We start from the raw sequence: 27,179 nt of genomic DNA on the forward strand, positions 1-27,179 counted from the left end.
TAATCAGTTTAAATTCAAGGCAAATATTTAAAAAAAAGTGAACATTCTGAATTGAGAGAAATCCAAGTTTCTGATTCAGACTAGTTTCGATATATGGAGTTACAATCCATAAAGCTCCTTTAATACAGCAAAATACCTCAAGGACAGTTGGGAAGAAAAGCAGAATGTGATCAAAGGAAATGTCAAAGAGGCAGATTTTCTTAGACTCTGCACTATTCCTTTTCAATGCTGAGCAGAAAAAAAAAATTGAGAAGTAATTTCAAATCAGGTGTATAAACAGGTCCAGATATTTTCTAAAAGCAAAATACTGCGGATGCTGGAAATCTGAAACAAAAACAAGAAATGCTGGAATCACTCAGCAGCTCTGGCAGCATCTGTGGAAAGAGAAGCAGAGTTAACGTTTCGGGTCAGTGACCCTTCTTCGGAACTGCTTCTATTTACTCCTGTTCTCTCTCATTTCATGTCACTCATGATGTACAACACAATTGCCTCCACCATTGATGGAGTTGTCCATTTTCAAAATATATTTCACTCGCTTATTTTCTTGTGCAATTCCTTTGGTAGCTTCTTAAAAACCCTTGGTGCATGGTAGGGTGAAGGAAATACATTGTTGGGGGTGGGGAGGGTAAAATAGGCAATGGACAGATGTAACCACACCAACAAGCTCCTCATAACAGTGTTAATTGTCACACCTATGGAAGCTTGCACAGCTTGCTTAGAAATCACAAGTATTTATAAGATTACAGTGTTTAAAGCAGAGGGTCACAGTTCTACACTTCATAGGTTGTAGAGAGTTGGAAATCAATCACAAGGTGCAAAATATTGCTCATGGCTCCCTGTGGGAAAGAAATGTACAAGAACACTGTCACACTACTACCTAAAGCCTTTCCATGGTATTGAGCTTAGCCTTTGTAGTTGATCCCTTCTGACTAAGAAAGTCCTGGGTTTGATCCCCAGGTCTGTATTAAGTTAGCTGAATCCAGCTCGGGTGGCAGTGGGGAAGTGTTTATAATTAGCCTCCTAACAGCTGGGTTAGGTTGGGCGTAAACCAGTCAGCATTCCCATTTTCAGACAACTATCTAATAACTCCTGTTGGGAATATTCAAGTGTGGACATTGGATGCAAAGACAAGGGCAGGCATGGTGAATAACCTGCCAACACACACTTCCAAGGCCAGCACAAAAACTAATAATGTAGAAAGGTCATTGACCTGAAACATCAACTGTTTTTCTCTCCACAGATGCTGCCAGACCTGCTGAGAGTTCCCAAACTTATTTTTATTTCAGATGTCCAGCATCTGCAGTATTTTTCTTTCAAATTATTAATGGCTACTTGGGACAGGGCAAGAGAAAAGTGGCAGTCAGAAAAAAAAAATGACCATCATATTTCTATAGAAATAGTTTTGACGTTGTTGTTTATCTATGTCTTACTGCTAGAGACAAACAATTCTAGAGAGATCTTAACTGCAATGACTGGCAGCTGAGCTCCTGTCAGTCAACAACAGAGACTCAGGCAAGTGTGAGGGCATCAGGGATAAACAATGAACTCTTAACACTTAATTGCCTTGCCAACAGTGCTGCATTTCCTCCTTAATATGAGACTGATGCAGGGCAGAGGAGGTCCACAATCACTGAAAGTCACAGCGCAAATCCACAGCTAATGGATTTAAAATATACTATTAAATCCAATTGCACTTACAAAACTCAGTATTATTCCAAGCCAGCTTGCCCCCATTTTGTACTTTAACCAACAGTTGTGTTTAGAGAGAGATACAGCACTGAAACAGGCCCTTCGGCCCACCGAGTCTGTGCCAACCATCAACCACCCATTTATACTAATCCTACACTAATCCCATATTCCTACCCCATCCCCACCTGTCCCTATATTCCCCTACCACCGACCTATACGAGGGGCAATTTATAATGGCAAATTTACCTACCAACCTGCAAGTCTTTTGGCTTGTGGGAGGAAACCGGAGTACCCGGAGAAAACCCACACAGACACAGGGAGAACTTGCAAACTCCACACAGGCAGTACCCAGAATTGAACCCGGGTCGCTGGAGCTGTGAGGCTGTGGTGCTAACCACTGCAACGGAATAGGGAGAGAGAGGAGTTGAACATGTGGCTGCAGGGATGGTGTAGGAGGGAGGGTTTTGGTTTCCTGGATAATTGGGGCTCTTTCTGGGGTAGGTGGGACCTCTACAAACAGGATGGTCTTCACCTGGACCAGAGGGGTACCAATATCCTGGGGTGGGGGGGGGGGGGGGAGATTTGCTAGTGCTCTTCGGGGGGGTTTAAATTAATTCAGCAGGGGAATGGGAACCTAAATTGTAGTTCCAGTGTACAGGATGTTGAGAGTAGTGAGGTCAGGGATAAGGTTACAAGGACGCAAGAGGGCACTGGCAAGCAAGAACTTGGTTTAAAGCGTGTCTACTTCAACGCCAGGAGCATCCGGAATAAGGTGGGTGAGCTTGCAGCATGGGTTGGTACTTGGGATCTCGATGTTGTGGCCATTTCGGAGACATGGGTAGAGCAGGGGCAGGAATGGATGTTGCAGGTTCCAGGATTTAGATGTTTCAGTAAGAACAGAGAAGATGGTAAAAGAGGGGGGGGTGTGGCATTGTTAATCAAGGAGAGTATTACAGCGGCAGAAAGGACGTTTGAGGACTCGTCTACTGAGGTAGTATGGGCCAAGGTTAGAAACAGGAGAGGAGAGGTCACCCTGTTGGGAGTCTTTTATAGACCTCCAAATAGTTCCAGAGATGTAGAGGAAAGGATAGCGAAGATGATTCTCGACAGGGGAGAGAGTAACAGGGTAGTTGTTATGGGGGACTTTAACTTTCCAAATATTGACTGGAAATACTATAGTTCAAGTACTTTAGATGGGTCAGTTTTTGTCCAGTGTGTGCAGGAGGGTTTTCTGACACAGTATGTAGACAGGCCAACCAGGGGCGATGCCACATTGGATTTGGTACTGGGTAATAAACCCGGCCAGGTGTTAGATTTAGATGTAGGTGAGCACTTTGGTGATAGTGATCACAATTCGGTTAGGTTTACCTTAGCGATGGGCAGGGACAGGTATATACCGCAGGGCAAGAATTATAGCTGGGGGAAATGAAATTATGATGCGATTAGGCAAGATTTAGGATGCGTAGGATGGGGAAGGAAACTGCAGGGGATGGGCACAATCGAAATGTGGAGCTTATTCAAGGAGCAGCTACTGCGTGTCCTTGATAAGTATGTACCTGTCAGGCAGGGAGGAATTTGTCGAGCGAGGGAGCCGTGGTTTACTAAAGAAGTTGAAGCGCTTGTCAAGAGGAAGAAGGCGGCTTATGTTAGGATGAGACGTGAAGGCTCAGTTAGGGCGCTTGAGAGTTACAAGCTAGCCAGGAAGGATCTAAAGGGAGAGCTAAGAAGAGCAAGGAGAGGACACGAGAAGTCATTGGCGGATAGGATCAAGGAAAACTCTAAGGCTTTCTATAGGTATATCAGGAATAAAAGAATGACTAGAGTTAGATTAGGGCCAATCAAGGATAGTAGTGGGAAGTTGTGTGTGGAATCAGAGGAGATAAGGGAAGCATTAAATGAATATTTTTCGTCAGTATTTACAGTAGAGAAAGAAAATGTTGTCGAGGAGAATACGGAGATTCAGACTACTAGGCTAGATGGGATTGAGGTTCACAAGGAGGAGGTGTTAGCAATTTTGGAAAGTGTGAAAATAGATAAGTCCCCTGGGCCAGATGGGATTTATCCTAGGATTCTCTGGGAAGCCAGGGAGGAGATTGCAGAGCCTTTGTCCTTGATCTTTATGTCGTCATTGTCGACAGGAATAGTGCCGGAAGACTGGAGGATAGCAAATGTTGTCCCCTTGTTCAAGAAGGGGAGTAGAGACAGCCCTGGTAATTATAGACCTGTGAGCCTTACTTCGGTTGTGGGTAAAATGTTGGAAAAGGTTATAAGAGATAGGATTTATAATCATCTTGAAAAGAATAAGTTCATTAGCGATAGTCAGCACGGTTTTGTGAAGGGTAGGTCGTGCCTCACAAACCTTATTGAGTTTTTCGAGAAGGTGACCAAACAGGTGGATGAGGGTAAAGCAGTGGATGTGGTGTATATGGATTTCAGTAAGGCGTTTGATAAGGTTCCCCACGGTAGGCTATTGCAGAAAATACGGAAGTATGGGGTTGAAGGTGATTTAGAGCTTTGGATCAGAAATTGGCTAGCTGAAAGAAGACAGAGGGTGGTGGTTGATGGCAAATGTGCATCCTGGAGTTTAGTTACTAGTGGTGTACCGCAAGGATCTGTTTTGGGGCCACTGCTGTTTGTCATTTTTATAAATGACCTGGAAGAGGGTGTAGAAGGATGGGTTAGTAAATTTGCAGATGACACTAAGGTCGGTGGAGTTGTGGATAGTGCCGAAGGATGTTGTAGGGTACAGAGGGACATAGATAGGCTGCAGAGCTGGGCTGAGAGATGGCAAATGGAGTTTAATGCGGAAAAGTGCGAGGTGATTCACTTTGGAAGGAGTAACAGGAATGCAGAGTACTGGGCTAATGGGAAGATTCTTGATAATGTAGATGAGCAGAGAGATCTTGGTGTCCAGGTACATAAATCCCTGAAGGTTGCTAACCAGGTTAATAGGGCTGTTAAGAAGGCATATGGTGTGTTAGCTTTTATTAGTAGGGGGATCGAGTTTCGGAGCCACGAGGTCATGCTGCAGCTGTACAAAACTCTGGTGAGACCGCACCTGGAGTATTGCGTGCAGTTCTGGTCGCCGCATTATAGGAAGGATGTGGAAGCTTTGGAAAGGGTGCAGAGGAGATTTACTAGGATGTTGCCTGGTATGGAGGGAAGGTCTTACGAGGAAAGGCTGAGGGACTTGAGGTTGTTTTCGTTGGAGAGAAGGAGGAGGAGAGGTGACTTAATAGAGACATATAAGATAATCAGAGGGTTAGATAGGTGGATAGTGAGAGTCTTTTTCCTTGGATGGTGATGGCAAACACGAGGGGACATAGCTTTAAGTTGAGGGGTGATAGATATAGGACAGATGTCAGAGGTAGTTTCTTTACTCAGAGAGTAGTAGGGGCGTGGAACGCCCTGCCTGCAACAGTAGTAGACTCGCCAACTTTAAGGGCATTTAAGTGGTCATTGGATAGACATATGGATGAAAATGGAATAGTGTAGGTCAGATGGTTTCACAGGTCGGCGCAACATCGAGGGCCGAAAGGCCTGTACTGCGCTGTAATGTTCTAATGTTCATTCTCTTTCCTTCTAAGCATCAGCAGGATAGTCTGCATTTATGCTATTGCTTGAAACATACAATATAGAATGCTGGAGCAGGACATTTTGACAGTCGTAAAGCAAAATAAAAATAGGCGCAATAAGGATTCTTTTGGAATTCTTCATTTACCACACATAATGCTTCTCCATCAACCTAGTGATAGCAAGCCACAGAGACCAGAAATGTCCCAGGGGTTAGGTTCTTGGTCTGTAATGGAGCATAACTGACCTCACATCCTTAGGCTAGCAAAGGGAAAGCCACGGGGGCTTCTGGTTCCTGATTGTAATCCAGTGTCCATCACTGCAAGTTATTCCTTATTTAAAAAGAAAAGATGTAAATGTGTTGGAAGCAATTCAGAGAAGGTTTACGAAACTAATACCTGGAATGGGTGAGTTGTCTTATGATGAAAAGTTGGACAGGTTAGGCTCGTATTCGCTGGAGTTTAGAGAGTTAAGAGATGATTTGATTGAAACATACAAGATCCTGAGTGGTCTTGACAGGGTGGATATGGAAAGGATGTTTCCCTTTGTGGGAGAATCTAGAACTTTGGCTCACTGTTTAAAAATAAGAGTTCACCCATTTAAGACAGAGATGAGGAGAATTTCTTTCTCTCAAAAGGGTCATGAATCTTTGGAACTCTCTTCCTCAAAAGACGGTGGAAGCAGAGTCTTTGAATATTTTTAAAGCAGAGGTAGATAGATGATAAGCAAAAGTGGGGGGGGGGGGGGGGGGGGGGTGGTGAAAGGTTATTGGGAGTAGGTGGGAATGTGGAGTTGAGGATAGAATCAGATCAGCCATGATCTTTTTGAATGGCAGAGCAGGTTCAAGGGACCAAGTGGCCTATTCCTGCTCCTAATTCAAATGTTCATGTGTGTGAATATATACATTTGTGTGTGCATGAGGATAAGATTAGGCTTGGTTTTGATGGCCTTGGAGTTTGAACAGGCTAGCATACAATGCTTAGACTTGCATTTGAAAATGGTCAACATAGTTGAGTCAATGGAGAACTCCCCATGTCCATGAACTGTGCCTAGTCTAAGTTGCTACTTTCAGAAGGAGGTATCAGACTTATACAGGACAGGAGGAGATCATTCAACTCCCCACCACGGTTGTACCAGCTCTTTTAGCGATCCAATTCGTCCCACTCCCTTGCCCTTTCTGCAGAGCCCTGCAATTTTTTTCCTTTTTAAAGTATTATAGTATATTCACTTTCCCTTTGCAAGTTACATTGAGTCTGCTTCCACCACCCTTTCAGGCAGTGCATTCCAGATTGTAACAACTCACTGTGTAAAACATTTCCGGTTACTGACCAACTTGCTAATGGAAACACTTTCTCCCTATCTACTCATCTACTCTGTCAAAACTCAAAGTTCTGAACACCTCCATTATATCTCCCCTTAACCTTCGTTGCTCCAAGGAAAGCTCCCCAGCACAACTGAAGTCCCTCTTGCCTGGTATTATTCCAGTACATCTCCTCCGCACCCTCTCAAAGGCCTCGACATCCTTCATAAAGTGCAATGCCCTGAATTGAACACAATAAACTAACTGAGGTCTAACCAGTGTTTTACAAAAGGTTTGTCAAAATTTTCTTGATTTTGTACTCTATTCCTCGATTTATAAAGTTTAGGCTGCCATATGTTTTTTTTTTTCCCCAACTAGCCTCATCAACTGTTTAAAAAATACAGAACAAGTGAAAAGCAAGAGGTTGGACCTAAGAACCACTTGCAAAGTCCTGTCAAGATCAAACAATAGAGACAATGTATAAAGCTCTGTCATTAAAGCTATTAAGGAATATGGGAATAAAGGCAGGAATTGGGATTTAAAAAACATTAAAGAAAGTGAGAACATTCAGCGGGCTGAATGGCCCATTACTGTTCCTATTTTGGAAATCAAACACCTATCTGTGATATAAACAGTGTCCTATTGCTAATGAGAAAAGTTCAAGTCATTTTCTCAGAATTAGCAGAGTGAAATGCTGATGAGGTGATAGCAGATAAAACACAAGATGGATAAAACTCCATTTATAATGCTCAATTGTTTCCTTTTTGCAAGAGGCATTGGGGGCTAGATTTTAGTTCTGGGACCTCAACTCCTGGTGCATTTCAGGGTCCTGGGTGCGCTCACCATCCAATTAAGGATGGTGGGCAGGCTGGAGGGCCAATTAGAGGCCTTCCTGTACTCTCAGATCAGCAGCCCTACCATCAGAGGTGTGAGCTGCTGATATATGCAGGAGAGAATGGACACCTCATGAGGGAGGTGCCCACTGAAGACTTCTGCAAAAGGTTACATTAAAACTGGCCAAAGCTACCAGACCGCTACAGTGGAGAAGGGAAGGCTGCAGCTGTGACCTGCTTAGTTTACCGGCGGTAGGAGCATTCTGGAGCATTGAACACCACCCCCACCCCACCTCCCAGTCTGCCTCCATGCATCAGCCAGGCTTTAGCCAACGTAGGAGCCTTCGGCAATTGGCCCTTTAGCTGCCTCAATAGGCTACGCACTGCTTGTGGGCAGATAGCCATGAACACCCCCCACCCCATCCTGCCTCTACCAATATAGGCTACAGGCAGGAACATGCCAGCAAACCAGCATGCTGCTCCGACAGCAATTTTCTAAGCCTCCTGCGGGAATCAAGTTCTGCCCTTGGTGTCTTCCCCCTTTTACTTGGCTATCAAGGTGGGCTCTGCTATGAAATTCAGAGGCTACTGTATCACTGCAAATGTGAGGGACTGGGTCTCCCCATTTTCCATCACTAAAATTGGCTCCTTTCTCTGAATCCTTGGACATACATTTTAGTAGTTTATATGCATGGTGGGATTGATATTTCACAGGTTATAGACAGAGGCCTACACATTTCCCATTGGCTGGGGCCTTGTAATATAAAAGTAACTCTAATGTGAGTCGAGCCAGTGAGTTGGCAGGCAGTTCAAAAGTGGAGGGCATCAATTGGTCAGCAAACTCAATCTTGTCCTCACTCACCTGCACAAGTTTGTCCTGAGCACTGTACATCAATCAGGAGCTAAGAAATGTGGCAAGTTTTAGCACCTCCTGAGCGAGGGAGGCAAAGACCCATTGCAACCCCTCAATCACTGCCATGTGCCTGTTCAGCTATCTCGGCAACAGTACAGGAAATTGAACCTGGGACCTTTTGCTCTGTGTCACTCAATGCTATGGGCTGTACGGATGATGCTGTTTGCCTATTAGGCCTGGGAGAAGGGGGGGTGGGGGTGGGGGGGCAGGGCAGGGAGTGGAAAACAATGACATTTTGAACAAGGGTCAGATATCACGTGCCTGCACCTTGAAGAATAGACCTACCTATCCAGCAAAATGCTGGAGAAATATGATCCATACAACCAGAATCATCAAAACGCTAACTTTGACATTGAGATTTTTATTTGAAACCACACATATTAATTGAAGCATCTGAACTGTAAACATTCCAATGCACAGTTTATTAATGAAATAACTGCTGTTATATTAAAACACTGGGTTCCAATTATTCTGATTCCAAGGTTGGCCTTTTCTCTTTTTTAAAAAAGAGAAAACATTCTACAGTGTTAGACATGCTACATTTACAGCTGTCTGTGAAGTGCCAATTTTTACTCCCTGTACACTAATGCGATCACTGGGCCATAGACAACTTGAGCAGTTTTATCCGCCACTTCCATCCCCCCGCCCCAAACAGAGACCCAGCGCGTATCACAGACGGTGGGGCTGCTTACTGCCATGTTCAGCGCTTACAACGTGTCTCTTTTCCCCGCGATAGCTATATGACTGCAGACGTGCCGACAATATTCAGAAGGCAAGTGAAGTCTGCGGCAGCCATATATATATATATATATATATATAAAAACTTGCAGGCATTTCACACGTTCTAAGAAAACAATGGGGGGGGGGGGGGCAATGCAGAACCCCCTCTCTCCCACATCTTGTGCACATTGAAATTCACAAGAACAGGATCATTATGAATTGAAGCCTCACATGTGACAGAGGCGAAATAAAATGTCTTTAGAAACCCGGGCCATTCAAGTGTTTTTTTTTAAAAAAAAGAAAGGAGAATTTCTCAGTTACACGTTACAGTGAAGGGGTTTAAACTTTACTGTTTGTCATTAAGCCACCCATATCCTACTTAAACTGCTCCTCGCTTTGTTTAGCCAAATGCAAGAAAAAAGCCCACTAACGTTTACTTCCATTTCTCAAAAGTCTCTTCTGCTGCTTATTTACAGCAGTGTCCAGTAGTCCCCCCCCCCCATCCCATATCCTTAATGACAGTATTAAAAAGTTGTAAAGTACACAGAGCTAATCATTCTTTAACATTCAACTCCGAGTAATGATAAGCAGGTAACAGCTGGATCGTCACATAATTAACACAGATATGAAAGAACAGTCTTTAACGCTTTACCATAGCTTCATCTTACTGCTGAGCAGCTCATCGCTGCATAGATGGTAACTTCATAATTACACATAAAGCTCCCGAGATGAATAATCGCACGGTTTGAAAGAACGCGCTTGGAAACGATACAGATTTATTTTGTTGTACTTTCTGCCCCATCTTATAAGACTGACTTGGAACTGCCAGAGATACACTCACTAAAAATGAAGTTGAATCTCTAATGGATAGATGTCAGAATCACTGGACCTACCTTTAGATAGACAGGGCTTGCAGGAATCTAGATCCTAAAGAAAAAGCTGGACAGACAGGACAAGCCAGCGGAGGTAGCACATTCAGTGTTTGTCACTTACATCTGTGACCTGCAGTTCTCCAAATAGAAGAAATGGAATGAAGGAACTAGTGAAAGACTGACCTCGTAAAGCTCAGGCCGCTTTGTGAATCAAACATACCCTATTTGTGCAGCACAGTCACTGTGATTTGCATTGATTATCTCCACTTGAGCAGATACATTTAAATTAATCTGGCAGAGTTGCAGTGAAGAGGCGGAGTGGGTGGAAAGTGTGGACTGGATTTTACAGGTTCTGTCAGAACGGGAATGTGCAGTGCCGCTCAGAGCAACAGTTACAGTAACAGTCAAAAGAATTTGCCTGGAAATGTGTGGAGCGTTTTGATTTATCATTGGGGAATTGCGGATCCACTTGACTGCTTTCCTAAGGTTCTTCCCATGGGCCTGATTTTAAAAAGAGAAACATAACGATCTTTATTTATATGGTGCAAGAATCATTCTACTCCTACCAGTTTTTTCTTAAAATTTATTTTTTATTTTTGAAAGAGTATTGTAAAATTCCATTGCCAACAGCAAAATCAACCCCGATCTTCAGTAGAAGTGACAAAGGGAAGGGTCTTGCTTTTTTTTTTGCTCCTCCTAAATGCCCCTTTACATTTACAGCCATGGTACTGTCCTTCCCTATCTCTGTAATGTCCTCCAGTCCTACAACCCTCCAAGAACTCAGTGATCCTCCAATTCTGGCTCTTGCACATCCCCGATATTTGTCACTCGATTATTGGCGGTCATGCCTTCAGCTGCTTAGGCCCTAAGCTCTGAAATTCCTTCCTTAAAGCTCACTGCTTTTTTCACTACCCTCTTTCGAGATGCTCCTTAAACCTACTCTAGGAACACAGGAACATAAGACTTAGGAGCAGGAGTAGGCCATCCGGCACTTCGAGCCTGCTCTGCCATTTAATAAGATAGTGACTGATGTGGTAGTGGTCTCAACTCCAATTTCCTGTCTACCCCCCCATAACCCTTATCTATCAAAAATCTGTCTAACTCAGTCTTGAATAAATTCAATGACCCAGCCTCCACTGCTTTCTGGGGAAGACAATTCCACAGACTAACTACCCAGATCCCTCTGTCCCTCTGTACCAGAGAGTTCTGCAGTCTCTCTCCATTTAAATAATATATTGCTTTTCTATTCTTCCTGCCAAAGTGGACAAGTTCACATTTTCCCACATCATACTCCATCTGCCAAATTTTTCCCCACTCATTTAACCTATCTATAACCCTTTGTAGACGCTTTACCTCCTCTTGACAACTTACTTTTCTTCTTATTTTGGTGTCATCGGCAAATTTAGCTATCATATGTTCGGTCCCTTCATCCAAGTCATTGATATAGATTATAAATAGTTGAGGCCCCAGCACTCCACTAGTTACAGCTTGCCAACCAGAAAAAGATCCATTTATCATAGAGTCATAGAGAGATACAGCACTGAAACAGGCCCTTCGGCCCACCGAGTCTGTGCCGACCATCAACCACCCATTTATACTAATCCTACATTAATCCCATATTCCCTACCACATCCCCATCTTCCCTCAATTCTCCTACCACCTACCTATACTAGGGGACATTTACAATGGCCAATTTACCTATCAACCTGCAAGTTTTTGGCTGTGCTCTTTGCTTCCTGTTAGCTTACCAATCCTTTCTCCATGCTAATATGTTACCCCTTTCAACATATGCTCTTGTGTAGTAATATTTGATGCGGTACCTTATCAAATTCCTTTTGGAAATCCATCTACAGTTTCTCCTTTATCCATCTTGCTTGTTACTTCCTCAAAGAACTCTAATACATTAGTTAAACACGATTTCCTTTTCACAAAACCACATTGACTCTGTCTGATCCCATTATGATTTTCAAAGTATCCTGCTATAACATCCTTAATAATGGAATCTAGCTTTTTCCCTATGACAGATGTTAGGTTTCTGTCTCCCTCCTTTCTTAAATAAATATTTTACATTTGTTATTTTTCAACCTTCTGGGACCCTTCCAGAATCTAAGAAATTTTGGAAGATTATAACCAATGCCTCTTCTATCTCTGCAGCCACTTCTTTTGGGACCCTAGGATGCAGGCCATCTGGTCCTGGGGACTTGTCAGCCTTTAGGTTTAATAGTTTTCATAGCACCTTTTCCCTGGTGATGGTGACCTCTATGACAAAGCTTTTAACCAGCTGTCCTAATGTGTCCTCATGTGGTTTGATGTCAATTTGTTCTGATAATGCTCCGATGAAACAAGTTGTTGTTGCTTACAAGATCCATTGCACACAAGTGCCTTTTAGATTTATCATCGCCTGTTGTCAGTTTCCCCCCATTTCCTACTATTCTGAAGGTGACAAATTCTTACTGGGATCCCATGGGTGTGAGCATGGACAGTGAGCCTGTGATGGTGGTAACCTACTTTTAAAAAATGGGCTATGAACACTGTTAAAACAAAACGGAAATTGAGTCTTCCACACTGGCAAATTATTCAACCACACGATCATGTCACAACCAATCCCAAACTTGTCCTCACCAGAAAACCCCTTCCAGCAATAGTAATCATTTAGTAATCAGGAGTGGGAAGCAGGACTGATTTTCCCCTCCCTAAACCAAAGGCATCAAGGCTAATTGTGGCACTCCTTACCACGCAGAAATTAACAACAATAACAACTTGCATTTATATAACACCTTTAACATAATAAAATGTTCCAGGCTATTCTAGAGAAGCGTCATCAAGTAAAGTTTGACAGAGAGCCACATAAGGAGATATTAAAACAGATTGGTGAAAGAGGTAGATTTTAAGGAGCATCTTAAAGGGATGAGAGAGAAGTAGATAGGCAAAGAGATTTAGGGAGGGAATACCAGAGCTTCGGGCCAAGGCACATGAAGGCTCAACCGCCAATAGTGTAGCGATTAAAATTAAAGACATACAAGAGCCAGAATTGCAGAGATCTCGGAGGGTTGTAGGGGCTGTAGGGGATTACAGAGTTAAGGAGGGGTGAGGCCATGGAGGGATTTGAAAACAAGGATGAGATTTTTAAAATTGAGGCATTGCTAGACTGAGAGCCAATGTAGGTCAGTGAGTACAGGGGCATATATCTCAGCACAAAGCAGGAATTAGACCTCTAGACCTTTTTGTTCTGTAATGCTTAGGTAGTCACCAGATTAACCTGTGCAGTTATCAGTGGAAAAGAAGAGAAAGACTTTCAAGACTTACATCTACATAACACCTTTACAGACATGGAATATCCCAAGGTGCTTTACAGACATAAGTACTTTTTTGAAGTTCAGTCACTGTTGTGATGTGGGGAAATTCAACAAATAATTGGTGCACAGCAAGTTTCCATCAGCAGCAATGTAATAATGCCCAAATCATCTGTTTTTAGGTGTTTGAGAGCTATTAATGTGTTTGAAAAATACAATATTTCAGTCACATCATTACAGCAGAAGGCAGACAGAGAGAATTATTGGAAGAAAAGATCGATGGAAAACGTAGGAGAGGGAAGCAGAGAAAAAAATGGATGACAGATATAATGACCTATGCAGAATGTATAAGGACAGCACAGAACAGACAGAGGCGGAGATCCATGACAGTCAACCTTCAGGGAACAGGATGACATCAATGAATGAACGAATGAATGTGTTTGAGAATCATCTCTCTGCCCTTTTTGAGATGTTAATTCATTTAAAGTAAGAGAGTTTGCACTTCCACTAAAATGGCAGAGGGAGAAACATCAGCAGTTTCGCCAAGTTCTAATATGCTAGTCACCCCTCCCCCATCACCCTCCGTCCCCTTGCTATTTTGTCTGATAATACTCCTATGCAAGACCTTGGGACATCTTAGTATGTTAAAGGAATAACATAAATCCAAGTTTTTGTTGTACCATTTCAGGGCCCCGAGGCTTTGAGTTTACTTGTGCCTGAAAAATGACCATTTGAAGGTATATAAACTGCACTGATTCATTCAGAGAAAGAGTTACCAGAACGATATCAGAACTGAGAGGTTACACCTATCAGGACAGATTGAACAGGGTGGGGCTCTTTCCCTAGAAAAGAGAAAGCTGAGAGATGACCTGACAGAGGTCTTTAAGATTATGAAAGGGTTTCAATAGGGTAGACATAGAGAAGATGTTTCCACTTGCAGGCGAGACCAGGACTAGGCACCATAAATATAAGATAGTCACTAATAAATGCATTAGGGAATTCAGGAGAAACGTCTTTACCTAGAGAGTGTTTAGAATATGGAACTCATAGAGAGATACAGCACTGAAACAGGCCCTTCGGCCCACCGAGTCTGTGCCAACCATCAACCACCCATTTATACTAATCCTACATTAATCCCATATTCCCTACCACATCCCCACCTTCCCTCAATTCTCCTACCACCTACCTACACTAGGGGCAATTTACAATGACCAATTTACCTAGAGTATCAGACCCACCGGCCGTCCATGTCTCCGTTATAAAGACGTCTGCAAACGTGACATGAAATCGTGTGACATTGATCACAAGTCGTGGGAGTCAGTTGCCAGCATTCGCCAGAGCTGGCGGGCAGCCATAAAGACAGGGCTAAATTGTGGCGAGTCGAAGAGACTTAGTAGTTGGCAGGAAAAAAGACAGAGGCGCAAGGGGAGAGCCAACTGTGCAACAGCCCCAACAAACAAATTTCTCTGCAGCACCTGTGGAAGAGCCTGTCACTCCAGAATTGGCCTTTATAGCCACTCCAGGCGCTGCTTCACAAACCACTGACCACCTCCAGGCGCGTATCCATTGTCTCTCGAGATAAGGAGGCCCAAAAGAAATTTACCTATCAACCCGCAAGTCTTTGGCTGCGGGAGGAAACCGGAGAACCCGGCAGAAACCCACACGGTCACAGGGAGAACTTGCAAACTCCGCACAGGCAGTACCCAGAACCCAACCCAGGTCGCTGGAGCCGTGAGGCTGTGGTGCTAACCACTGTGCCCAACTCACTATTGCATTGAGTGGTTGAGGCAAATAGCATAGATGCATTTAAGGGGAAGCTAGATAAGCACACAAGGGAGCAAGGAATAGAAGGATATGTTGATCGAGTTAGATGAAGAAGGATGGAAGGAGGGTCATATGGAACATGAATACTGGCATGGACCTGTTGGGCTGAATGGCCTGTTTCTATGCTGCAAATACTTCGTAAAATTGCCAGTGTTGACTTAAAGTACAACAGCAGTTTACATGCGAAAGTGTCTTCCTCCTGCCCCAAATTATTTATTTATAAAGCTCTCTGCTGTCAAGTATGGGAAGCAACAGTTCTTGAAATCTTGGTGACATCAATTTCCAGCAGGAAACTATTTCACTTTTTGTAGTGGCTGCACCATTTCCCAATCAAAGCAGAGGCTTCAGGGAGTAAGCTGTGGATGTCACACACGCTCCCAAGCTTGAAAGATAGAAGAAAAAAAAGCACATCTGTCCAATATGATAGACTTCCTCAGTTAACTTTGGTGCCATGTGCACTGTGTTTTTAGCAACAAACAGTAATTTGCTTTTACATAGTGTCTTTGACTTATAAAAACACCCCAAGGCACTTCACAGAACCTTGAGGGCAACAAACACCTAAAGAGGAAAGAGGCTGACCAAAAGCTTTGTCTAAGAGATCGGTTTTAAGAAGCATCTTAAAGCAAGGGAGAGAAGGCATGGGGTTTCGACAGGGAATTTAATAGTGGGATCCAGACCTAATGTTAATCAGCAAGGTCACACTACCAGAAATGTGACAATGAGCAGCAATCTGTTTTTAAGTGTTGTAGTCCACTGCATTTAGAAATAGCGCCAGGGCATCTTTTACATCCATCTGAGACGGCAGGTGGGCTCTCATTCTAACTTCTCAACCTAGAGACAGCACCTGTTAACAGTGTAGCATTCCCTCCTGCTCTGCACTGAAGTATCAGCTGAGATTATGTGCTCAAATTCCTAGAGTGGGACTTGAACCCACAACCTTCTGACGCAAAAGTGACAGTACTACCCACTGAGCCACGGCTGACACCATATGAGTATGTGTGAACACTTGCTGTGCTAGTAAAACAGCATATGTTTGTCTATTGTACTCTGAGCCTTGAGAGGAAAGTGAAGGCAAGGGTGCATCATAGACTGCCAATAACTTCAATGCATATTCCATGAGTACATCACTCATTGGATGTCCTTTCTCCCAATGCTAGTTTACTGTGATTTGGTTCCTACTCGAAACTATCAGTCACAGATTCTCCTTCCTCCCCCATGACACATACGCTCAGCAACCAGAGAAATGCTTGCTTATAATCACCTGTTTAATGCCGTTATACCAGACTTTTCCAAACACAATGGCCGAGCAGCAGAGTGCCAAGGATCGCATCAGCCATATATGCTGCAGTATGTGCCACCATTTTGAATGGCGTGTGTATTCCAACTTGAAGTAGTGGCCTGAATTTTGTAAAAATTCTTTCATGGGATGTGAAGGTCACTGGAAAGGCCAGCATTTGTTGCCCATCCCTAATTGCCCTTGAGAAGGTGGTGGTGAGCTGCCTTCTTGAACTGCTGCAGTCCATTTGGGGTAGGTATACCCACAGTGCTGTTAGAAAGGGAGTTCCAGGAATTTGACCCAGCGACAGTGAAGGAACGGCCAATATAGTTCCAAGTCAGGATGGTGTGTGGCTTGGAGGGGAACTTGCTGGTGTTCCTATGCATCTGCTGCTCTTGTCCTTCGAGGTGGTAGAGGACTTGGGTTTGGAAGGTGCTCTTGAAGGAGGCTTGGCAAGTTGCTGCAGTGCATCTTGTAGATGGTACACACTGCAGCCACTGTGCGTTGGTGGTGGATGGGGTGCTGATCAAGTGGGCTGCTTTGTCCTGGATGGTGTCAAGCTTCCTGAGTGGTGTTGGAGCTGCACCCATCTAGGCAAGTGGAGAGTATTCCATCACACTCCGGACTTGTGCCTTGTAGATGGTGGACAGGCATTGCGGAGTCAGGAGGTGAGTTACTGACGGCAGAATTTGCAGCCTCTGACCTCCTCTTGTAGCCAGAGTATTTATATGACTGGTCCACTTAAGTTTGGTCAAATTCTGTTGGCAAATAGATTTAAGCCACTTTGGGTCATACAATAAGACAAGTTATATTACGGTAGTGCTGTGTTACAGAACAACAATTGGCTTTAATGAGGCATTGGCCCACAGAATGGTGGGCTTGGTATGATTCATTTCCACAGTTCCTAGTCTGGTCTGAATGACTGGGGGATGGGGAGAAAGGCATCAAACAAAAACTGGCACATACTTAGGGCAGAGAAGTGGTTGAAAGAGGGAGAAATAGATGATTGACGTAGACAAAATCATTCTCGGTTTGCTAGTGAATGCTGACTGATATCAATGGGTTATCATACTCGACTGATAATACAACACTGCACAGCAACATGACTGAAGGGAACGAGCTTTGAGAAAAGGCCATTTGACCCACCAAAGCACATTTACCCAGCATCAAAATGTACTCCTAAAATCTGCATCTTTACTACCCTGCGAAGGACATTGTCCCAGACATTTATCACTGTGAAGATTTTCCTTCTGGTGTTTGATCTAAATTTATTTTTTTAACTAGTTTGTATTATAGGATCCATGTAATTTTATGTATTTCTTTTAATGAGTTTGGATTTATGACCTCGGGTCTTTTCACTATCTTATTTTAAAGTTACATTCAAGGTTTAGCTTATCTATTTTATATTTTATACACTTCAACACAGACTAAGTTTTAATATGTCCTTGTAGTCATTCCCCTTACATGAGGAAACATTCTTGTTGTTTTTTTGTTACTTTGAGCTTACAAACCTGTATCCTCTCCATCAGAAAAAACGCTTACTTCCATCTCCATAACATTGCCCACCTCTGTCCCTGCTTCAGCCTATTTGCTGCTGATACCTTAATCCTACCTTTGTTACCTCCAGCCTTGACTATTCCAATGCTCCCCGCTTCCAACCTCCATGCTCTATAAACCTCAGCTCATCCAAAATGTTGCTGCCCGTATTTCATGCCACGCCAAATGCTGATCACCAATCACTCCTCATTGACTTACATTGGCATCTAGTCACCCACTTTAAAATTTTTGTCCTCATATGGAAGTCCCTTTATGGTTTTACCCTTCCCCAACTCTATAATCCCCTCCAGTCCTTCAAGTTTTCCAACAGAACTTTCCATTCCTCTGATTGACTTCTTGTTCATTTTGCCTCACCATTGGTGGCTGTGCCAATTAGCTGTCTAATCCCAATCTCTGGAATTCACTCCTTCAACCTCTCTGCCTATTCACCTTTAAGATCCAACTCTTTGACCAAGTTTTTGGTTGGCCCATGTAATATCTTTTACTTTGGATGGACATCCATGCTTGTCTGATTACACCTCTGTGACTCACCTTGGAGCATCTACCTGCATTAAATGCACGATATGAATGCAAGCTGTTGTTGTTGCTATTTAACCACTCTGTCACATCTCCAGTGCTGGCATAATCCTCTCATGGTTTGGTGCACAGGAGGCACCTTTGTAACATTAATAGAGCTATGCTGGAGTTTCTGGCAGCACAGAGTGCCAGTCTCAGGATGTGGGCTTCCCTTGTGCTGCCAACATGCTGACAGGTACTGCCAATTTCCTCTGCCTCTCACACTCTGCCCATTGCCTCTACATTCGTGGACTGTGTTGACCAACCCCTGACCCTCATGGTCAGAAGGTAATTCGACATCATGATATCTCAGCAACTGCACATCTGCGTCAAAGCACAACGGTGGAACACAGACAAAAAGAAACAGTTCAGCAAAACAAACCCAGCATCAAAGAGGTCTGCTTTTAAAGTTCTTTGTCACAGTGCAGGGTGACAACAACAACAACTTATATTTCTATAGCACCTTTAATGTAGTAAAATGTTCCAAGGCACTTCACAGGAGCAATATAAAATAAAATTTGAAAATGAGCCATGTAAGCAGTTATTATGGTAGATGACCAAAAGCTTGGTCACAGGGGTAAGTTTTAAGAAACATCTTAAAGGAGGAAAATGAAGTAGAGAGGTGGAGAGGTTTAAGGAGGGAATTCCAGATCTTAGAGCCCAGGCAGCTGAAGACAAGGCCACCAATGGTGGAGTGATTAAAATCAGAGATGCTCAAGAGGCCAGAATCAGAGAGCGCAGATATTTCAGAGGGTTGTAGGGCTGGAGGACATTACCGCAATAGGAGGAGCAAGGCAGAGGAGGGATTTGAAAACAAGAATGAGAATTTTAATATCGAGATGCTACTTAACTGGAAGCCGATGGAAGCCAATGAAGCGAGCACAGGGGTGATGGGTGAATGGGACTTGATGTGAGTTAGGACATGGGCAGCAGAGTTTTGGATGACCTAAAGTTTACGGAGGATGGAATGTAGGAGACTAGCCAGGAGTGCATCGGAATTGCCAAGTCTAGAGGTGACAAAGGCATGGATGAGGGTTTTACTAGCAGTTCAGCTGAGGCATGGGTAGAGCCAGGTGATGTTACAGAGGTGGAAAGAAGAAGTCGTAATGATAGTGTCAATATCTGGCCAGAAGCTCATCTTGGGGTCAAAAAAGACACCAAGGTTGCAAACAGTCCGGTTCAGCCTCAGATAGTTGTCAGGGAAAGAGATAGAGTCAGTGGCTAGTGAGCAGATTTTATTGGGGTGGTGGGGGGGGGGGGGGGGGGTGGGGAGGTGCGGTGTGGTGGTACAAAGACAATGGCTTCAGTCTTCTTAATATTTAGCTGGAGGAAATTTCAGCTCATTCAGTCTGACAATTTACTGACAGTGGACAGATTGGAAGAAGTGGGGGTGTGTGTTTTCAGATGATGTCACTGCGGGGCAGCATTTAGATGAGAACCAGAGGGGACCAAGGATGGATCCTTGGGGGACACCAGAGTTAACGGTATGCGAGCAGGAAGAGAAGCATTGCAGGTGATTTTCTGGCTATGGCTGGGTAAGATAAGAATGAGTGTAGACCCAGCTGGATGACAGTGGAGAGGCGTTGGAGGAGGATGGTGTGGTCAAACACAACAAAGGCTGCAAACAGGTCGAGAAGAACAAGGAGGGTTAGTTAACTAATATAAAAGCAAAATACTGCAGATGCTGGAAATCTGAAATAAAAACAAGAAATGCTGGAAATACTCAGCAGGTCTGATGAAGGGTCACTGACCTGAAACGTTAACTCCGCTTCCCTCTCCACAGATGCTGCCAGACCTGCTGAGGGTTAGTTAACCTTTGCCACAGTCAAATAGGATGTCATTTGTGACTTTGATAAACATGGGCACAGTTTTAGGAGGTAACAGCACATTCTAGGACTTTGGAGAGGGAGGGAGGTTGGAGAGTGGGAGTTTACAAGGATGCAGGGGTCAAGGTTTGGTTTTTTTGAGGAGAAGGGTGATGATGGCAGATTAAGGAGAGGCTGACAGTATTTGAAGAGAGAGAACCCTTAACACTATCAGCTAACGTGAAGACCAGGAAGGGAAGTTGGGAGGACCAGAAGTTAATGAGAATAGGGTTGAGGAAGCAGGAGGTGGGTCTCATGGGCAAGTTGAGCTTGGATAGAGCATGAAGGAAGAGAGAAGAGAAAGTAGAGAAGGATGTGAATTCAGGGCTAGGGCAGGAACGAGCTTTAGAGGAAGTTTAGCCGCATGGGCTAGGAGAAGGGAGGGAAGTGGCAGAGGCAGCTGATCGGATGGTCTCAATCTTAGAGACAAAGAAGTCCTTGGGCATCTCTGCACATATTGTTGGAAGTAGAGCTGGAAGAGAGATGGGGGAGGGGTTTAAGAAAACAGTTTGCAATAAAGAAAAGAAGCTGGGGGATATCTTTGCATTCCAGAATGATCTTGGAATAATGAACAGTTTATGGCACATGAGAGCAGGACCCGATAGAGATTTATGTCATCCAGACAGATGTGGTGGTGCATGGCTAAACCAATTAGAAACACAGAAAAGTAGAAAGATTTATGGCACAGAAGGACACCATTTGGCCCATCATTTCCATGCTGACTGAAAAAGAGCTATCCAGCCTAATCACACTTTCCAGCTCTTCGTCCATAGCCCTGTAGGGTAAGGCATCTTAAGTGCATATCCAAGTGTTTTTTTAAATGCGATGAGGGTTTCTACCTCTAACACCCTTTCAGGCAGTGAGTTTTAAATCCCCACCATCTCCTGAATGAAGAAATTAATCCTGAACTCCCCTCTAATTCTTCTATCTTTTACTTTAAATCTATGCCCCCAGTTATTAACCTCCTTGCTAACAGAAATAGGTCTTTCCCACCCACTCTATCTGGGCCCCTCATAATTTTATACACCTTAATTAAATCTTCCCTCAGCCTCCTCTGTTCCAAAGAAAACAAATCCAGACCATTATTATTAGCCAAGGTATAGAATATAAGAGCAGGGAGGTTATGCTGGAACTGTATAACTCATTGGTTAGACCACAACTTGAGTACTATGTGCAGTACTGGTCACCTCATTACAGAAAGAATGTAATTGCACTAGAGAGGGCACAGAGGAGATTTACGAGGATGTTGCCAGGACTGGAAAAATGTGGCTATGAGGGAAGATTGGATAGGCTGAGTTGTTCTCCCTGGAACAGAGAAGACTGAGGGGAGATCTGATTGAAATGTACAAAATTGTGAGGGGCCTGGATAGAGTGGAGGTGAAGGGTCTTTTCACCTTAGCAGAGAGTTCAATGACTAGGGGGCATAGATTTAAAGTGACTGGTAGAAAAATTAGAGGGGAGATGAGGATAAACTTTTTCACCCAGAGGGTGGTGGGGGTCTGGAACTCACTGCCAGAAAGGATAGTTGAGGCAGAGACCCTCAACTCATTTAAAAAGAGTCTGGATATGCAACTCGAGTGCTGTAATCTGCAGGGCTACAGACCAAATGCGGGAAGGTGGGATTAGAATGGGTGGATCTTTTTCGGCCGACACAGACACAATGGGTCAAGTGGCCTCTTTCTGTGTCTTGAACTTTTTATGATTCTATCATCCAAACATTCCTCATAGTTAAAATTCTCCATTTCTGGCAACATCCTGTGAATCTATTCTGTACCCACGCTAGTGTGATCACATTTTCCTCTAATGCAGTGACCAGAACTGTACACAGCACTCTAGCTATGGTCTAACTATTGTTTTCTACAGTTCCAGCATAACCTCCTTTCTCTTGTACTCTAGGCCTTGGCCAATAAAGGAAAGAATACTATATGCCTTCTTGATCATCTTATCTGCCTGTCCTGCTACCTTCAGAGATCTGTGGACAAACACTCCAAGGTCCTTCTGTTCCTCCACATTTCTCAGAATCCTACCATTTCTTGTGTGTTCCCTTGCCTTATCTGTCCTCCCCAAATGCATTACCTTACACTTCCTCAGACTGCATTCCGTTTGCCCTTTTTTTGCCCACCTGATAGCTTCCTTTCTCACTATCAACCACATGGTTAATTTTCATATCATTTGCAAACTTCTGAATCATGCCCTCCTTTTGGAAGCAACCTCATGATTAAAAGATGCTTTCCTTTATGCCATTTCTAGTTTCCTGAAGTTATGTTAAGCAGCGATAGCAAAGACATGCAATATCAACATTTGCTAACACAGGACAGGGCTGCTAATGAACTCTGCAGAGCTGTTAATGGTTGGGTTCAGCAACGGAAAACCAATTTTCTTCAAAGCTTTTTCTTTTGCTGAAGAGGTAGAAATAAGTTGTTGCTAGATGGTATTAAAAGGTTAATGAAGCGCATGATATTTTCGTTGAAGATGATTTTATCACTCGGTGTCATAGCTGTAAAGTTTTTAGTTGAATTTGCTTTTCTGGGTTCACTGTAACCCAAGGTTGAATGAAAAGTGAATAACTTTATTAAGATTTAAAACAATGATATATTCAGCAGCTAAACCTCTGCTTCCAAACTTCATCCTGCGGATTACTTGCTTGTAATGGTTGCCTAATCGCAATATAGTCAAATACTGGTTGAGAGAGTGACTGTAAATTGCACAGTGAAACTAATAGGAGGCACCAATATTTCCCAAAAGGTGACATTTGTAAATGCTCCTACTATATTATTACAGTCCTGTACTTGTATTTGTACCGTTTTATGTGATAATCCAGAAACCCGAATTTGGGATTAGCTTTTTTTTGCAAAATTACATGGATGTTTTGCTTAACTGATGGGCAACATCCCTGCTCTTTCAAGGCTGGTGAAAGTCACAATCCTCAGCAGACCTTTCCTTGACAGTTCTGATTGTTTAAAGAAAATGCATCACAGGGCATGGGATTAGTTGTAAAGTGTGAGTGCTGGCAGCCAGATCCATGAAGCTGGCCGTAGTTGGGTTTCACATTCATGTCCCTTCTCAAGGAAGCTGGTATTGGTGCAAGAATACCACATCTCTCCAATCCAGGCTCAATGTAATGAAGAGAAATGGAATGGCTTTCAAAACTCTGACCTCTCTCCTCCACCCTGTCTAACAACTCTTGTCCTCACTTTTCACCCCACCAGCCTCCATATCCAAAGGATCATCCTCCACCATTTCCGCCACCTCCAGCGTGATGCCACTACCAGTCGCATCTTCCCCTCCCTTCCCCTGTCAGCATTCCAAATGGATCGTTCCCTCCGTGACACCCTGGTCCACTCCTCCATTACCCCCACCACCTCGTCCCCATCCCAGGGCACCTTCCCCTGCAATCGCAGGAGGTGTAATACCTGTCCATTTACCTCCTCTCTCCTCACTATCCCAGGCCCCAAACACTCCTTTCAGGTGAAGCAGCGATTTACTTGTACTTCTTTCAATGTAGTATACTGTATTCGCTGCTCACAGTGTGGTCTCCTCTACATTGGGGAGACCAAGCGCAGACTGGGTGACCGCTTTGCAGAACATCTCTGCTCAGTCCTCAAGCAGGACCCTGAGCTTCCGGTTGCTTGCCATTTCAACACTCCCCCCTGCTCTCATGCTCACATCTCTGTCCTGGGATTGCTGCAGTGTTCCAGTGAACATCAATGCAAGCTCGAGGAACAGCATCTCATTTACCGATTAGGCACACTACAGCCTGCCGGACTGAACATTGAGTTCAATCATTTCAGAGCATGAGAGCCCCCCATTTTACTTTCATTTTTAGTTATTTTTTCTTCCTTTTTTTAAACATTTTTTTAACATTTTTTTTACATTTTTTACAATCCTTTTTTTTGCATTTATTTCATTTCATCTTAGTTTGTTCAGTTTGCTTACCCACTTTTTTTTCAGGTTTGCACTTGCTGCTGTTCAATATTCAGTGTATTTACACCTAATCTGTACTAATGCTTTGTCTTTCAACACACCATTAACATATTGTTTGCCTTTGTTCCGTGACCTTTTGGTCAGCTATGTGGCCTGGTCCAATCTAGACCTCCTTTGTTATCTCTTGCCCCACCCCCACCTCACTTGCTTATAACCTGTGACTTTTCTAATATTTGTCAGTTCCGATGAAGGGTCACTGACCTGAAGCGTTAACTCTGCTTCTCTTTCCACAGATGCTGCCAGACTTGCTGAGTGGTTCCAGCATTTCTTGTTTTTATCTTGCAAATTATTTGTCAGGCGGTCATTATTTGGTGGGGGGAAAAAAACTCAAAATTTCGCAATATCTTTCTTGCAGATGACAATTAATCCTTTCCTCTCTACGTCCTTCCTGATATTGCTTATTTCAGAGCATCCTTTTTTTTCAAGATATTAAGGGGGACAGATAGGGTAGATCAAGAGAAGCTATTTCCACTGGTTCGGGAGTCGAGGACCAGAGGGCATAGTCCAAAAATTAGAGCCAGACCTTTCGGGAGTGAAATTAGGAAACACTTCTACACACAAAGGATGGTAGAAGTTCAGAACTCTCTTCCAGAAATGGCAATTGATGCTAGGTCAATTGTAAATTTAAAATCTGAGATTGATAGATTTTTGTTATCTTAATTAGTATTAAGGGATGTAGGGCAAAGGTGGGTATATGGATTTAGGTCACAGATTAGCCACGATGTCATTGTATAGGAGATCAGGTTGGAGGAGTTGAATGGCCTCTTCCTTCTCCTATGTTCCTATGTTCAACTCTTCTAATTGACCTATTGGAACAATTAGGAAACCAAGTTGCCACAGCAGCATCGAACAATGAACATCTAACAAAAGTGCCGCCTCTTAAATAAAAATCTGAAAAAAGGAGACTTATCAAATTAAATAAGAATTTTATTTCCTGTGTTTAATACACACTCCAGACCCTCTGATGCCCACTGATCCTGGAAAGTCTCAAGCATACTTGCAAACACCATGTGCTCCTTCTCTAGGGCCACCTGGGTGCAGACATAGTCGCAAAAGAGAGTCAGGCAGAGCAACTGCCCGCCCCTCTGGCTGCCTCCAACCTGGCCAGACACAGGAACAGACCCACAAGGAGCTCCTCTGAACTGCTTGACCACCTCTCCTCCCTCCGCACCAGCTGACCAAAGATCATGTGTGTGGGACTAAAGTGCAGCCAGAAATTGAGGAGCAGCCCCTTCAAATAATGGCAAAGGGGCTATAACCACTCACACTCTGTGTAAAATGTAATACAGAGAGTCATCCAGGCTGCAAAAACTAAAGGCTCCCGGGAGTGCATGAAGCAACTTAAATATTTGTATGTAGGTACTGCTGTATGCAACAGCTCCATGCTCGAACTCTGGTGAGAAGCATTCTTCTAAATTGACGGCTATCTGGTCAGGCACCTGTCACCACCTGAGCAAGCTAAGGAAGAGGTAAAACTTTGACTTGTCACCTCAGTGACGCAATCAGATAAAATATTAACGATCCATCTCCCTATTGGCTGTCACAGTCTGTTCAGCCAATCAGAAGTAGGCTTTATGGCCTGGTGGTCCTGGCTCCCAAAGCAATAGTTAGGCCAGGGAAGGCAGAGGGAAACAAACTAAATAAAAGATAAAATAGCAAATAGGAAGGAAAAAAAGAGAGAACATCTGTTCTGTTTAGGAACTAGTAACATATAGCAATACGTTACAGCAATGAAGCTAACATTACAATATCATAGTCACTGAGATATTATACAATTCTTGAGTGTTTAAAAAAATGTCCAGCCCAGGGAGCATGAGTTCCCAAGATATACTGATGTTGTACTGGGTCTTTCCATTTAAATATATCTTTAATGCCTCATGTATTCCTTATTTTGAGTGCTGCTCCCGACAAAAAAATAACCACAAAGAGTACATTAACTCTATTAGTCTGGCCTACATCAACTGCCAAATGCAGTTTATTTAACCGCAGGACTGCTCCAACTCATGAGAAGAACACAACTGTTAGCAGTGTTTGTTTTTGCTTTGGCTTCTTGTCAACTACCCGAACAGCTATTTATCTTTCTTTTTCCCTTCCTCCCCATTTCGCTTTGTTCAATTTTGTCAAGCAAAGATTTAATTTTACGATCACCCATCAAGGCCCAAATCTCCCATGATCCTCTGTTTTTCATTCACAAAAGAGATGTCCTTGAGTGAAATACATATTAACTGTGATTATTTCTCTTGTGATACTTTTAAGTTGGAAGAATGCTCATTTGGCAGCCCCAAACTGCATATCGAAATATCTTTTCCCCCTTGTTTGTATTTCTTAGGCTGCCGTTATTCTGTGCTATCTGATACAAGGAGCCGTACCAGTTCAAATTGTAGCCAGAAAGACCAGAGCTATACTGTGGACTGCAACTCACATTCTGTCCACCAAGGAAAAGCTTGTGCATTCATGGGTACAAGCTAGCATTGCCAACTCTCCAGGATTGACCTAGATATCCAATAATTGATGATTAATCGCCTGGACAATGCTGCGAGCAAAAACCTGGGGAAAAATATCATAGGGGGCATTGACAGACTTGTGTTTTTTTAAAATTATCTTTGAGCATTTTTGTTTATCAGTTATAAAAATATTGGCAATGTGAAAAAAGGCTGTTGGACTGGATAGGATGGTCAGGTAATAAAGGCTCCAGGAATATGTCCAACCAGATTTGGCAACCCACTTGGGCAGCGCCCTGCTCCCTGGGCTTCTGCTTTTCAGGTTGGGAGTGAGCACAAGTGTCTGCTTGCTCACAATGTTGAATAGACGGAAGAACTGCAAAGACTGAAATGTTGAACACCACTTGGAGGAAGCACTGAGGGTGGCAAGAGCTCAAAATGTACTCTGGGTGGGGGACTTCAATGTCCATCACCAAGAATGGCT

At 43.4% G+C, this 27,179-nt stretch overlaps 1 protein-coding gene across 13 annotated transcripts in view; it reads right to left on the reverse strand.

The window, feature by feature from the left end:
* adgrl2a (adhesion G protein-coupled receptor L2a) overlaps nt 1–27,179 on the reverse strand; it is an 877,972-nt gene that overhangs the window by 644,242 nt on the left and 206,551 nt on the right. For 7 of the 13 annotated variants that reach the window (XM_068036637.1, XM_068036643.1, XM_068036653.1 and 4 more), the window contains exon 1: nt 9,922–10,114. The exons of 3 other annotated variants lie outside the window; for them this stretch is intronic. The gene's annotated coding sequence lies outside the window, so the exon portion shown is untranslated. Of the gene's footprint in view, nt 1–5,509; nt 5,595–9,921; nt 10,115–27,179 lie in introns of those variants that run through there. 3 more of the 13 variants (XM_068036641.1, XM_068036639.1, XM_068036645.1) reach the window with 2 other exon arrangements.

The sequence above is a fragment of the Heterodontus francisci genome, chromosome 8 (genome assembly GCF_036365525.1).
Source record: "Heterodontus francisci isolate sHetFra1 chromosome 8, sHetFra1.hap1, whole genome shotgun sequence".
NCBI lineage: Eukaryota > Metazoa > Chordata > Chondrichthyes > Heterodontiformes > Heterodontidae > Heterodontus > Heterodontus francisci.